General features: G+C 45.3%; 1 long non-coding RNA gene across 1 annotated transcript; it reads left to right on the top strand.

Annotated features, from left to right (window-relative positions):
• The first annotated feature begins 13157 nt into the window (after positions 1-13157).
• On the top strand, positions 13158-14628 carry LOC120686720. Its single transcript, XR_005680342.1, has 4 exons — positions 13158-13332; positions 13474-13560; positions 13908-13963; positions 14183-14628. It is a non-coding gene; the product is annotated as an uncharacterized LOC120686720 (long non-coding RNA).
• The last annotated feature ends 468 nt before the right edge of the window (positions 14629-15096 follow it).

Raw genomic sequence — 15096 nt, forward strand, 5'->3', positions numbered from 1 at the left:
AGCCAAGACCTCCCCCACCATGAAATCCGTTCAAAAGGCCACATTGCAAAGATTTAGATCTTTGTAGGGGCTAAAATGCAAAACCTAGGGACCCATCTGTAAAAACCCAAGTTCAAGTTTTGATTTGAAAACAACAATTTTGTAAAATCAACATAAAATTGAAAAATCATAAAAATGCAAACTCAACTCTTTTTATTCCTTAAAAGTAATTCTACAACTTTTCTAACATGACCATTCTTAGTTTCTAAATATTTTATATTATAAAATAAAGTTATAGTAAATAGCTCATAAATGTAACTTATGTCCCAGGCAAGTGTTGTATTAGATTTTTGAACTATGGTTTAGATTCTAGGAGTTTGGCTCTGTGTAAAAGTTTTAAGACCATATGACAACTATAGCTATATTTTATGTTTATATCTTGTTCTAGGCCATGTTTAAATAGATCAATTTGTTCTAGGTGTTATACTGTGATTCATGTAGTGAAACTTTTACAGTAATGTTATATTGATTCCTAGGTGCTGAATAAAAAGTTTAAGACTTTTTTCTGCAGTGTAACTTGCTCAAGTAATTTTTACCATTAATAAATACAATAAGTCAAGATAAATAGTTTATGTAGTTATAAAATTTTGATATTTTTACCAGAGGACATGTTGGAATAGTTAATCATGCTGAAAAATTTTGTTGCATAGAGACCTTGTATATATGTTAGTAAAACAGAATCTTGATTTATGCAGACACATCTTTTCTTATTTTCTACACTTTGTATACTGCTCAATAAAACTTAAAACCTGACGAATTCACAGTAGAATCAACATGAGTTCAGGAGTGCTCAGTAAAAATTTAAGCATCAGTGCTTGGATAGTTTACTCCGTATAAAGGAATATATATACTAGCAGTGTATCTGTTTAATTTATTTTTCATGAATAGGCATATGTTTGATTATTTATATGCACTAGCTATAGATAAAATTCATGAATAGGAATTTACAATGTCTCCATTCTTTCTCTCTCATTACGCGAGAGAAAATACATAGACACATACATAGAGATACATATAGAGAGACTCATAGATAGAGATAATGTGCACATTGCAGATTCTATTTTATAACAAAATACGAGGTCCGCATAGTATTTTGTATGTAATTTAGTTAGCAAGTATTGTAGTTAGCAATTTGAATTTAGTGTATTCTTTTTTTTTGAATGTGTATTCTTGTGGCATTTGATAACTTAATATGTTCTATTTAATCCATTTCTTAATGAAAATACCATTAAGTTTTATTGAAACTTTGTATTTATTTGCTAAGTCAATGAGTTTATTATCAATTTTCATTGTTTTTTCTTCTTTATAAAGTGTGTAGATGTTCATTGCTCTGTAACGTAGAAGTCATAACTGGATCCTCCGTCATCATCTTCCCCACGAAGTGATGATGCAACACCACAAGATGATGATATTGAGAAAATTGCATCCCAGATGCAGTGGGACAACGTGAACGAGGCAGAAGTCGGTGTCCAACCTGGGGATGACGAGTCTGACGTCGGTGTCCAGTCTGGGGATGAGGATGGCCGTTGGATTGGACAAGGGGCTTGGGTAGGCAAAGAGTGGCATGATCCGATTGATCCACACCCTTTTCCGCAAAGAGAAAGACGTTCAAGAGAGGACTTTGATCTGGATTACCAACCGAATCTAAGTCAGGTAATGACTACATGATTAATTACAACCTTGCATTTACTATACATTTTCATAGACTACGCTTATGAATCGTATGATCCATGTAGGCGGCTCTGATAGGAAGGAGTAAGCGCCGACACCAACCCCCTAGCCCCAATGAGGAATATAATGAAAGATTGGGTCCGGATCCTGCAAGTACAACATCTGATAGCCAAAACAAAAGGAAACGGGGTCAGTGAGGAAGAAATCAATACCCGGAAGGGCAATGAACGGTCAATGCAATTAGCATGGCAAGAGAGCCCATAGCTCCTCCGGAGATTGTAGCAAAGTTTCGAAATGCTATCGATGCTAGAATTAGAACAAAGGTCATTTTGGATCCAATGATCCACAATTGGATGATGGTTCCTAAGGGGGGAAAGAAGTGATGTGGCAATTATTGAGCAGAACTTTTATCTTGCCAAGAGGAACCAATGATCAACTAAAGCATTATGCTCGGAAGATGCTGGGTGAAAGTTTGCACTGGTGGAAGAGCCAACTGAATACCCAATATGTCCAGAAGGGTCGAACTCCATTTGTAGATTACAGGGACATCACACTAGCATAATCGATAGAGTTTGTTCGACAAAAGACCACTGAAGAAGCTCTAGCCCTAAGCCAGAAGAATCGGGAACTAGCATAGAGCAACATACATAAAGTCCACCTTGGGCCAAGTGGGTAGCAAAGGAAGGTCGACGAGTGGTGGCATGAAAGAGAGGTGGCAATAGCTGCCGGGTAGCTGACCCATTTGAAGGCTTGGATGAACGTGGCTGGCGGTGGATTCCGGCTAGGAAGCCAAAACTAGTTGAAGGAAAACCAAAGTTTGATCAACCCGAGACCGAAGCGGTGGTCGAAAAGATGTTAGAACTTGCCGAGCTTCAGAAACAAGGACAGTTCAAACCACATAGGGAGAAGGATGAGCTCAGTATAGCCATTGGGTCCAAAGAGCATGGATGTCATGTCAAAGGCATGTCCTCTAAGTTGAGCATCAAGGATGGGTTCGAGAAGGACCGGGCTAGGTACAGGAGCCATGACCGCTATAAAGAAAAAATCATGGCAGAAGCAGAGAATGCAAAGTAAGCAAAGTTTAAGGATTTGTTGAAGACAACATTTGCGGAGCAGTAGCAGTCGGGGCTATTTTTGTTCAACCCGTCGCAAGTGGTGGGGCAACAAAAAATGGTGGTCATGCCCCCTCCAGTACTTGACCAAGCGAGTACATGTGCTCAGAGCAGTGTCACCTCGACCACAGGATAGACATATCTAGTGGATAGAATAATGAGTACTACTCCCTACTTGTTGCTCTATCTGATTGGCAAAGCCGGGAACGCAAAAGAAGTTGCTAAGACCCCAGTGGAGCCCGTCGGGGATTTATTTGAGGGGAAACCAGTCCTACCCCTATATGCATGCGTACAAGTGGAGGTCATGCTAGGAGGATAACGAGATAGACATCCCCATTACAGATAGGAAGAATTGCCTTGGAGAATGTGTCAGTAGCACCATTTCGTGGCATAAATGTGATATGATACTGGTTGGTTCACAACATTATTTGGTCGCTCAGGAGCATACCTTGCCAACACCAGCACAACAACAAGAAGAAGGGATACCACCAAAGCATACTCTACCGACTCTACCATCACCACAGGCCCCATTATCACCCCGGCTCAGGCATCGCCACCACCAGGAGAGCAATCACCACAGGCCCCACTATCACCGCCTATGCAAACATCACCACCACCAAGAGAGCCATCACCACAGGCCCCGCTATCATTGCCGGCTCGAACATCACCACCACCTCGAGAGCCATCACCACATACTCCGCTATCGCCACCATCGGCTCTGGTTGCCTGATCACGAGAGTATACTCCACCGGCTCTTCCACTGGCCCCACCTCTGCCTCGAGTGTACATGCTATCCAGAACTAGAAGGAAGGGTCAGACATTGTGGACAGATGGCACACCAGAAACAAGAAATCTGCCAAAAAAAGTCTAAGTCAAAGGATAATCCAAAGTCTAGTGGCAGTAGACGATCGGGCTTTTCCTTGCTCCGCACTGACACGGAGCACAAAAAGAACATTGGGGTTGATGACATTCAAGACTTACACAATGCTCCTATAAAGTTTAAGTACGGTAAAGACATTGTACCGGACTGGGCAATCAGGGATCTTCCAAGTAACATGCAGAGGATGCATAATTGGTACAAGTGGGCATGTAGACTTGGGCTCCAAACCATATCTACTCCGCACCATCCTGATGTATTCGGAGTTAAAGGGCATGATGTCCATGATATCATGTTTGATTTTTAGGACATCGAAAACATGTTTGGCCTCAAATAACTTGGCGTTGAAATGTTTCGACTCTAGTGTATATAAGTGTCTCATCGATACTACTATGTTCTATATTATGTCCTAAAGTACTACATATGCATAAATATTTAATTGTCATACATTATAGTCTACCGGATGCAAACAATGGATGCATTATTTTAAAGCAAAAGGTTCGGTACCTTGACCCAGTAGTGATTTGTGAGTCCTTGCACCCCGGACCAACTTGGATGAAGTATGATGATGACTTCCTGAAGCTGTTTGAAACGCTCTAGGAAAAACATGTGGAACGACATATATTTCATCAAGAGACCATGAAGAAGGTTGCGGCCTACATATCGCTTATGATGTCACGATGGGAAGACATGGATGTCATATATGCATCATACCACATCCAGTAAGTCTAATACCAATAGTTTTATATAATAAACATTTACCCCAATCCATGCCTACAAATTGGATATAATATTATTTAGAGGAATCACTAGATTGCTTTCCAACTACAGCCAAAGCTTGGAAAAGTCCTCATATTGAACTCCTTGGATTGGCCAAAAATTAAATACAAAGAATTCACAGACATCCTAGCAATGTGAGTGAATTTCTTATCCTCCCTATGTACATCATGGTAATTTCACCACGGAAGTATACATGCATATATAAATTAACTTTTCATTTCTTTTTTTTAAAAAATAGGGCTTACCAGTTCTATGTTTATAAAGGAGGAGCTCATCCCGATAGCATAAAAAAGCAAACAACTATGCACACACGCTTCCCGTGCCACAAGCAACCTAGATGTTCCATGTACTATGGGTACTACATGTGCGAGCATATGAGCATGCAAGGGAGATACACTACTGATCCCGAACGTGTAAGGGGCTACTCTTTATTAGGGATAGATGCATATATGTACATTATTTTTTACTGTAACTAAGACTTGCTTAATTTTACCATGCATTCAATAATTTCATATTCACCCGAAAATGCACAGAGGCCGGCTCCATGAGAAATAGCTTCTAAATGTAGTCAACGATTTGTGCCGTTTCATTCTGCAATAAGTGGTCAACATGAGGGGCAATTTCTTTTATGAAGCACAAGAATTAGCAACAGAAGATAAATACATTAGAATTCGTGAGAGGCACAATCAAGTGCACTGTGCCACCTCTAGTAGCATTCCTAGGGAATAGGGGAAAACATGTATTCAATGTGCACTTCAATGATGTTTTATCACTATATAATTTAATTTTGAATGCATAAGTATTTTTATCAAACATATTCCATGTCTCGATCGCGAACTTGCTTGATAGATCAAAATTGGCAGGAATACTAATTTTGAAAAATAGCGGGAAGAAAATTAAAAAATTCAAATTCAAACTGGTGCGGGCTAGAATTCCTTTTCCAGGGCCGGGTCACCCCCTCACCCGTCCCTATAAATCGATTTGTATGGTTGGGGTGGGGGTGACCCGCCCCTACAAATGCATTTCCAGAGGCGGGTAACCCAACCCGCTGACCCACCCTTAGAAATTTATTCTCAGGGATAGATACATTATCCGTCCCTGCAAACAGCGTTTTTAGATGTGAAAAGCAGGGGCAGATGCATAGTCACAGGGAACGCGGATCATAGCTGCGTTCCACATTCCCGGAATGTACAGTCCGGATCGCGGATCAGGAACATCGCGGTACGGACGACTGATCATGGCTGGAACGACGTTCTGAACAAAGTGGATCGAGGAGGAAGAAAGCACGCAGTCTTGCAGAAATCTTACAAGGTATGATGTGAACGCCGGCTTCCGGCAGCAGCTGGCAACCAGCGACGCAGCATCGGATCGGGAAGCAGCGCTGGAGTGGGGAAGCCACGCGTGACATCGGGAGGGGAACATCAGAAGGGGAAGCAGCGCCGCATCGTGCACTAGGGGCGGCAGCGGCTGGCCTCGGTGAAGCTTCCGTGAGTGAGGCTGGGATGAACTCACGATTGACTATAAATGGGCCTCCAACCCAGTTCATGTTGTTGGTGTCCCGACCCGGCGGCCCGGATTCCCACTAGTAAATGCTGCGTGTTTCCTCGTCCCAGATGATGATGCAAGAGGCAACACAGTAACGCACGGTTTATCCTGGTTCCGGCCGCGGGGCCGTACGTCCAGCAAAGGGGGTGTGCGAGGGCACTGTATTATCTTGCACCCGGAGTGCTTGTAGTAGGGGGTACAAGCGAGGCGAGAGAGGGAGGAAGGCTCCCAAGTCTCTGCTAGAAGTGGAGTCGGTTGAGATGAGTGCTCAGTAGTCCCTGAACGTCTGCTTGGAAGAGAGAAGCTAGAGAGACCAGCCTAGCTAAAGGAAGCCCTCCTCCTCCTTTTATAGTTACAAGGAGGGGCGGTGCACATGAGTGGGGGCGTGGAAGTCGTCATTTTCCCTTGAATCGTGGGGGTACAGTGGTCGGATACTGTAGGAAGTACACTGTAGGAAGGCGGCGTGTGTCACAGTCGTCCTTGGTCCTGCGAAGATCGTGCCGGTCGTCCTGCAGGCGGCGTAGTCATCGCTGATGTATGGTCTTCTATATACAGCGCGGTGGCATGCGGTGGGCCCTACGGATTAGGGTCTTGCATGCACCAGCACCAGTGGTAGCGAGGTGCGCGGCGGCCCCGGACCCCCTGGTCGGAGTGCGAGCGTGCACACTAGGAGGTCCGGGGGACACGTGGAGGTCCCGGGCTCCTCAAGGGGGGAGGTCCGGGGCTCCGTCCGTGTGTGCCGAGCGCCCCTCTCAGAAGGACACGTGACGTCGCCGGACCCCTTCCCCAGTGGGAGGCGGATCCGGATGGTCGGTGTCGGTAGCATAGTAACGGGAGAAGTGCCGAGCCTGTCTTGTCCCGCGTCGCAGGTCCCAAAGTGCTGCTACAGCATCCGGGATGGCGGAGCGGTGACCGGAGTCAGCGGATGGGATGCCGGTCACATCCATTGTGGGAATGGCGGCCTGATGCCGCCTGTCCTGGGCGCCATGGCGGAGTGGCTGGCCTTTAATGTCTTTGTACGGCGAGTGGTTGGGCGGCGGGGCTGTTTGTCCCTTGTGCCGAGGGGTGGCCTCGAGCGAGGTGGGGATAGCTTACCTGCTCGAGGGCAGATTCGCTATCCTCGAGCGAGGCGGAGATGAGTCACCCGCTCGAGGGTAGATCCGCTACCCTCGAGCGAGGCGGAGATTGTCCAGCGGGCCCGAGAGGGACCCTCGAGCGAGGCGGATATCGTTCCGCATGTTCGAGGGGGATGCGAATGGGCCGTTCACTGGGCTTCTTTGAGTCCTTTCCTTTCTTCCGGGCCCAGTTGCTTTAACAGGTGTTTGCGTTTTAAAGCGATCTTAGTACCCCGATTAGGGTGTCCCTAATTGTGGTACCTGACACATGTTTTCTTTTTATTTTATGGAGTCTAAAAATGTGTTACAAATTTGGGAAAATGGTATAAAAATATTCATTCTAGGGACCTTCTTTGTAACAGCTGAGTAGAATATTCACGTTCCATAGCTACGTTCAACGTACATCATCCCAATTATTTAGGGATCATGATCCCACCCTCGAACCAAACATTCCGAAGATGTATACCACCTTACAAACCGGGAATTTAAAATTGTCGATCCACGTCTCACATACCACATTCTTCGTACCTACGTACCCGAACTTTTGTGATTGTGGGCGGGTGCGGTACCCGCCCCTACAAACTCTTTTCGTAGTAGTGGGCATATGATATAGTAGGTTCCTATATGACATGGATAGCTTGTATGTGAAGAGAAATAGAGTTAATGATTTATTGGGTGCCATCTATATAGTATATATAGATATGAAGCCATAGCTCAAGAAAGACAGCATCTAATCACATACTTTGTATGCGGAGCACTCACCCGTAGTGGAGTAACTCCTTTATCCTCCACTACTATCCCTCACTACTACAGAATAGGCCTTTGTTCCAAGCCATTTGTCTCGGCTGCCTTTGGGCCCGAGACAAAAGGTGGCTTTTGTCCCGGGTCCAACGGCTAGCCGGGCCAGCGGGGGGGGGGGGGGGGGGACAGAGGTCTTTTGTCCCGGTTGGAGGCACCAACCGGGACAAAAGGACCCCCTTTTGTCCTGGTTGGTGGCTCCATCCGGGATAAAATGCCCAACTGTAACACCCGGTTTACAAAAGGACATAAACCGAGCAATCATATACGTGCCAGGATCAAGTCACACGTATATACAACAGAATGAACAGTATATCACAGCACATATCACGTAAAAAGATATAATAAAGCGAGTATGAATATTATTTATTACATGAATGACAAAATGTCTGATACAGCGGAAGCGTAAATACAAATACGAAAACTCTCGGAAGCTGGGCGCCACAGGGACGTCGACTGGGAGACGAACGCCTAGAAGTCCTCGTACTCCTGGTAGCTCCGGGTGAACTCCTCTGCGTCGCTGGGAACTGAGCAGCAGTAGGGTGTCCCCAAAGAGAACAAGAGGAAAAGAGTAGAGTAGGCAATTGTGAGTACACAACTAGTACTCAACAAGTATAACACAAACTACGAGGCTCTAAGGTTGGCTGACTCAACTGCATTAGCTTTTAATCTTGGCAAAATTTTATTAAAGCTATTTACTACAAGTTGATGAATTACCATACCCCAGTTACATAGTAATTAATCAGAATTAATTATGATACTACTGAGAATTAAACCAAACCAAACCAAACCACCCGGGGAACCCCCCTAATCAAAGAAGAATAACCCCACTAATCAAAAGGAGGATCCAGGCCGCTCATGACCGTGAGCACGGCTAGTATACCAGTTTTACACTCTGCAGAGGTTGCACATCTTTACCCACAAGTCGTGAGCTACGCTAGTTGTTCATCACACTTCCGTAGGTGAGATGGCTAGCAGGCACACTACGAGGCCGTTACAAAGAATCTCGTTGGTAAGGAGTAACCGCGAGGGTTGGATCGGCGACTATGGAGCAGGTCTAGTGGGCGCCAAGACACAAAGCACAGACGAGGCCACTCAGTATGAGGGCCATAGAAGGTTACTACCCCTGCCCCGCAGGTAAGTTACTCCAAACCAAAAAGACCTAATTAGTAAGCCAAGACCGTCCCATTCCAGTCTTGTGGTAGCACTGTTGTCCCAGGTTGTCGCTCTATGAACCAGTCCTTATGGAGAGTGGCCAACCAAGCATTAAGCACCGTGCCGGCCCCCTAAACCATGTTTCTAGAAAAACCCATTTTAACGAGACGTGAGCCATTCAAGCACAGAACACAAAGGGCCACTCTCAGAGTTAAGTTGCATATACCATTAATCAAATTAATTAAAAAGGACCAAGTGTGTTATAGCGCGGCACCTAGCACAACTAACCAAAATGCTACCCAAGGGATATATATATATATATATATATATATATATATATATATATATATATATATATATATAAAGGGTATAAAGTGGCTAGTAAAGTCCTTATAGGCATACAGTATTAAAATGCAGTATGAAATTGTATTTAAAGGTGATAGGTGGTGTTCATGTTATACTTGCCTTCCTCAATGTTCTCCTGCTGCTCAAACTGCATGAAGATGTCTCCTGGTACTCCTCAGATGGATCAACGTCTATTCACGATCGCAACACCAAAACAAGTCCAGCACATACACATACATGCAAACAAAGGCAAAAGCTAAGAAATAGTACAACAATACATAAAACAGCAAACAAAACTAAGCTAGAACTATTCTACGCATTACAACGATTGTGTGGACATAAAGAACACCTAAAACGGAGCTAGAACGCAAAAACTAGGCCTAAAACAAGATCTAGGGGCTAAACTGCGAGAAAACTGAGGTTCTAGGGGCTTCTACGCAAAAACCAGGGACTTAAACATAATTAAACTATAGATCTGGGGTTTGACATGCAAAACCGGCGGGTCTGGACTGCAGGTTCTATTATTAAAAAGGTCAGGGGCCTAAACGTTAAAAACTAGGCCTAGCTAGAATTATTTTTGAACTGAGTTGGACCGCGGGTTAATTTGAAAGAAAGGCAGGGTCTCTTTAGCAAAGTTGCCGGCGCTGACCGTTCTCTGATTTGTTTGACTTCGGGCCGACCAGATCTGGGCCGCAGGATCCCGATCCGACGGTTGAGAGGGGGGGCGTGAGGAGCCGCGGCGGCGTGACTCGCTGGAGCTCTGCTCCGCGGTGGCGCTTCACCGGAGTAGGCCAAACTCGGCCTTCCTGGTGTCAAATCGATCGGGATTTGGGTCAGGGATGGACTACACGACAAGCGTAATCCACCTGTGCACCTAGAACAGGGTCTCCAGGCTTGGACAACGCTCGCCATGGCGAGGGGCGGAACTGCGCGGTGGCGCATCACCGGCGTGTTCTGGGGGTCAGGGGTGAGTGCAAAAGGCTCAGAGTGCTTCTGTGGAGCAGGGGCAAGCTCGTGCAAGGGGTGTGCGGGACTGTGCTGGCCTGCAGGGTGCCCGCCACGGTGAACTATGGCACAGGCGGTGGCGGAGCACCGGTGACCGGCATTCCAGCACCTAGGGAGCGCTACAGGTCCTAATAGCTAGCGCAAAAGACAGAGGGGCCGAGGGAAGGCTCACCGAGGGTCTGGATCAGGTGGATTGGCTGCGCAGGGTCACCGGCGTCGAGGACGGCGGAGGAGCTCGGCGCTGCGCTCGCAGACAGGGCGGTGCAAGGGTGCTCCGGGCCTCGGATCTCCTCGAGTCGATGCGTGGTGTTGCTGCGGAGGTGTCCAAGGTGTCTGGACAGCCGGAGGATCAACGGCGGTGAGGAATCGGGCGGCAGACCGACTTACCGGCGGCGGCGTCCGGCACAATTCCGGCCGCTGCAGGTGCTGAGGTCGAGCAAGATTGGCTTGGGTAGACTCTTGGCGTCGAGGCGGAGCTGCTGCCGCGCTCGGCGGGGGCTAGGAGGCGGTGGTGCGGCCGGTGCACGGCGGCGCAGAGGCTCGGCACGACGGAGCTGGGTAGGCGTGGTGGAGCTAGGGTTTGAGGCGGCGCTGGAACGGGTGATGGGGCGCAGGGGGTCACGGGTTGCGTTTAAAGGAGGGCGCCGGGGGTCTCGGCGTGCGGGCCGTTGTGGCGCGGGCGAGATTCCCGGCGAGACGCTCGGGCTCTGCTGGCACACTGGAGAAGGAAAGGAGGTGGAAGGAGGGCGATGACAGGTGGGCCAGAATGGTCAGCGGGACGAGTGCGAGTCGCGCGGGCGGGGAGTGATGCTGACACGCGGGCCATACTTGTCAGTGGGTGAGGGCGTGCGCGCGCTCTGGGCTGAGGCAGGCCGCGCTGCCGAGCTGGGCCGAGATCTGAAAGAGAAAGGAAACGGGCCGAGGGGAAGAAGAAGGGAGGGAAACGGGTCGGGCCGGAAACGGGGTTGGGCTGGGTCTTGGTTTCTACTGTTCTCGGGATTTCCTATTTCTCTTCCCTTTTCTTTTTCAAACTCAACTCAAACTAATTTGAATTCAAACCAAAATTTGAATTCAAACCCTATGCACTCAACCAAATAAAACTTATGCACCAGCATGAATGCACAAACATGTTTAACCTAAATAAATTTTAATTACTTATGAAAGAAAATTAATTTAAATGCAAGACTAAGCATATAAACCTTAGAAAATTAAATAAAACCAATTAAATTTGTTATTAAATACTAAAATTTAAATTAGGGTGTTACACCAACCCGGACTAAAGGGTGACCCTTTTGTCCCGGTTGCTGTTACCAACCCGGACTAAAGGCCCCTCCACGTGATAGTTCAAAAGGTAGTTATTCTTTATTGAGTCACATGTACTACTTAGGTGAGTTGACAAGAAAGCCATGCGCCAGGCAATAGGTCTTGGGTTCGAATCCCGCAGGGCGCAAAAAAATTTTAGCGTGAGGTACATTTTGTCCCAGTTCTACCACCCAGGACAAAAACCTCCAGAGCTTTTGTCCCGGCAGCCGAATCCCGGTTCCAAAACCGGGACAAATGGCCCTTTGGAACCGGGACAAATGGCCCGATCTGTAGTAGTGCCTTGATGACCATGTGCGTTGCATGTCGTTGTCTCTGGCGATGTCCACTTTCTACCAGGGTATCATCAGGGGCACTTTCTCTTCCTCCTGCACTATTCCTCCCCCTATCTGATTCCGCCGCATGCCATGCATTCCGACCATGCGCATCGGCGAAAGCACGCAATGAGGGCAGGTCGATCGTCAGTGGCAATTTATGTATAGGCTGGCATGCCTTTTCACTTTGATTTATCCCCTTGCCAGTGCTGTACCTTTGAGGTGTTCCCTTAACATAGTGATGGAATGTGCGAACTGAAGGTGATAATATAACCGATAACAAAGGAATGCAATGACGACCACTGTTTCATGTCTATTCTAGTGATCCACGTATCCTGTGGATTGTGATGCAATGATCTACTGTGGTTCTCATTTCATCCTACTTTGTCATTTTTAACAACCTACTATGTTATTGAGTGTATTACACCTGGTTTATAGGTGGCCACAAATGAGTTACATACATAATAGTGAAGGAATTAATTTACTTCTTATAGGTACTAAAGCGATGATGGCATCCATAACCTTTGTTTTCTTCCACGAGTGGTGTTTATTTTTTTGGAAATGAAACAGTATCATTAGACACAAACTTTTCCCTTGAGCACCTAATATTGCATAAATTAAAATAAAAAATAATTACCAAAAGTAGCGATACAAATGTTCCTGAAACTGATATCCCTAAGGGGGGAATCTTTCAAAAAAATATCACCAGCTTTAATTGTGCATGCGAGCAACAACTGGCAGAAATCAGAAGATCTTACTAATTGATTAACCAGTGGTGAGGCAGCATGGAAAAGATATGATTATTGTAACTGAAAGAAGCCATTTGTCGAATTGTACTTTCTTGTGTACCAACCAAAGTATATTTAAATAATCAAAGTGAAGTAAGCATGCATGTACCAACCATGATTGTTATGAAGAAATTAGATTAATGATCATTTCTATAATAGTTAATTAGATTAATGATGTCAGTAGGATGTCATTAGCAGTTACGACTCATGAAGAGGCCAACCCGAAGGCATGTCCCTTCGGCCGCCCCCTACTGCCCCTTGGGCATGTATAAAAGCAAGTGGTACTCCACTGATCAATGAGATCAATCATTCTACTACAATCCCTTTCACTTTTGATTCCAACAATGACGACCCCATCCTGAAAATTCCAAACAGAAGGCAGCTGGCGCTCCACTTTTGCCTCTAGAAAAGTTTTAACTCTTTCCCTTGGGAATTTGTTCAGAGGAAGTCGATTTGTTTTTGTCACATGTAAGGGATTGCTCACCTGCCTGGTTATATATTCGGCTTTCGTTGCCAAAGATAAGGGGTGAAAGGGAGGAAGGCCCGATTCACCTGGTTCTAGTATGTGTTGTGTTGCTGATATATAGTGTATGCATCGTGTGATTTCAGAAATGAGAATAATATCAAGGTCTTGGATATCTGCGTCCCTCTTTGCTCTCATCGTCTTTGCGTTCTTTTTCTCGACTTCATTCGAAGGTTCGTGCAAGTACTTTTTTCTTGGAAGTTGATCTTGAGCTAGTTTTCCCTTGATTCAAGCCTTGAATCCCCCAAACATAAGATTGTTGAGTTGTCAATCTCCTGTTTTCCGAAGCCTAACAACATGATGCTTCCAGCTTGTCCGGCCTTTGCTTATGTTAAGTTTCATCAAGATACAAGAGAAGTAGTAAATCTTTCACTTGATAGATAGTCGAGGAAAGAATCTCGACAAGTAACTCTTAATTGGTTCCTGTCAGGATAGTATGTGTGGTTATATATCTTTGTGCTGGAGAAAAGAGTAGCTTTGCTTCTCCTAGGTTCTCAGTGGTGTGATTGATTGTTTACAGGGAGACAGCGCAGTTTCTTGGCGGATCAAGATGACCTAATTCGTCAACACGGAGAGGTATATAGAAGAAAAACAAAACTGGCTGGCACTCAAAAACCCTGTACATCTCTCTGTGTGCTTGTCGCGATGTATGTCTATGTTTGTGTCCGAGAGAGAGAGAGAGATGAATTCGAACTACTCACAAAACCGTTTGGAATACCTGGACTTCATATGTACCTTATTTAGACAAAAAAATATTACTTTTTTTCTCACGTTTACCTGAAAATTAATTTGCAGGCAGCAGGGAATGGACAGAAGGAAGCAGTAGCGCCTCTGGTGCATACTCGGATGCTCAACGTCAAGATTAATGATTACGGCAGCTATGACCCTTCCCCTTCCATGGACAAGCCGCACTTCAAGTTCACACCCAACTGATGAATTATGTATCCATGCATGTTGCAGCACTTGAGCGTGGCCGATGAGGATTTTGGCTCCTTATTACATGTGTATTAGCTGATGTATAGATAGAGAGGGACTTCCTAGGCTTGCGCTAAAACTATTATAGTGGCATTTAGTATCTTGTTATAGACGATGTTTCTTTTTGCGAAATGTTATAGACGATGTTTCTCGTGCTTTTTGAAGTAGTCGCAAGGAGTTGTCGGTGTTTATTGGGTTGAACATGTCATATAGGAGTATTGTACTTAAACCATACATATATATATGCAAGTAAGGTTGTTTTGCCATCGGCGGTACTTGTTATCCTTTTGAAACAAATATTTTGGCTGGTTTTGTATGGAATCTGATAGATTTTTTGACTTGAGATTGACGGACATGATTTAATTTGATACTGTGCACCAACTGTAACACCTAGAATTTTAAAGAGTCATTAAGAATAACTAGTAAATAGTGGTATACATATGTATACATATATATATACACACACACGCACTCATATATATACATGTATATATATGTTTATACAATGTAAATTGTTTAGTCTGCAACTTGTTTGTCTGTGTTGAACGGCACACAGTTTGTCTTTGCAAGACCAAGAGGGAGAAACAAAGGGAGAAAATTTGGACAAGTTTGGCTCAATCGTGAAGAAGCTGCCATAGATTTAGGAGGCAATAATTCCCTACAAGCCATTGTAAAATGCGCTTGTTCCCCAGTACCACTGAAAAAGATGATGTTCCTCGCTCCCCTACCATTGA

The sequence above is a fragment of the Panicum virgatum genome, chromosome 8N (genome assembly GCF_016808335.1).
Source record: "Panicum virgatum strain AP13 chromosome 8N, P.virgatum_v5, whole genome shotgun sequence".
Lineage (NCBI taxonomy): Eukaryota > Viridiplantae > Streptophyta > Magnoliopsida > Poales > Poaceae > Panicum > Panicum virgatum.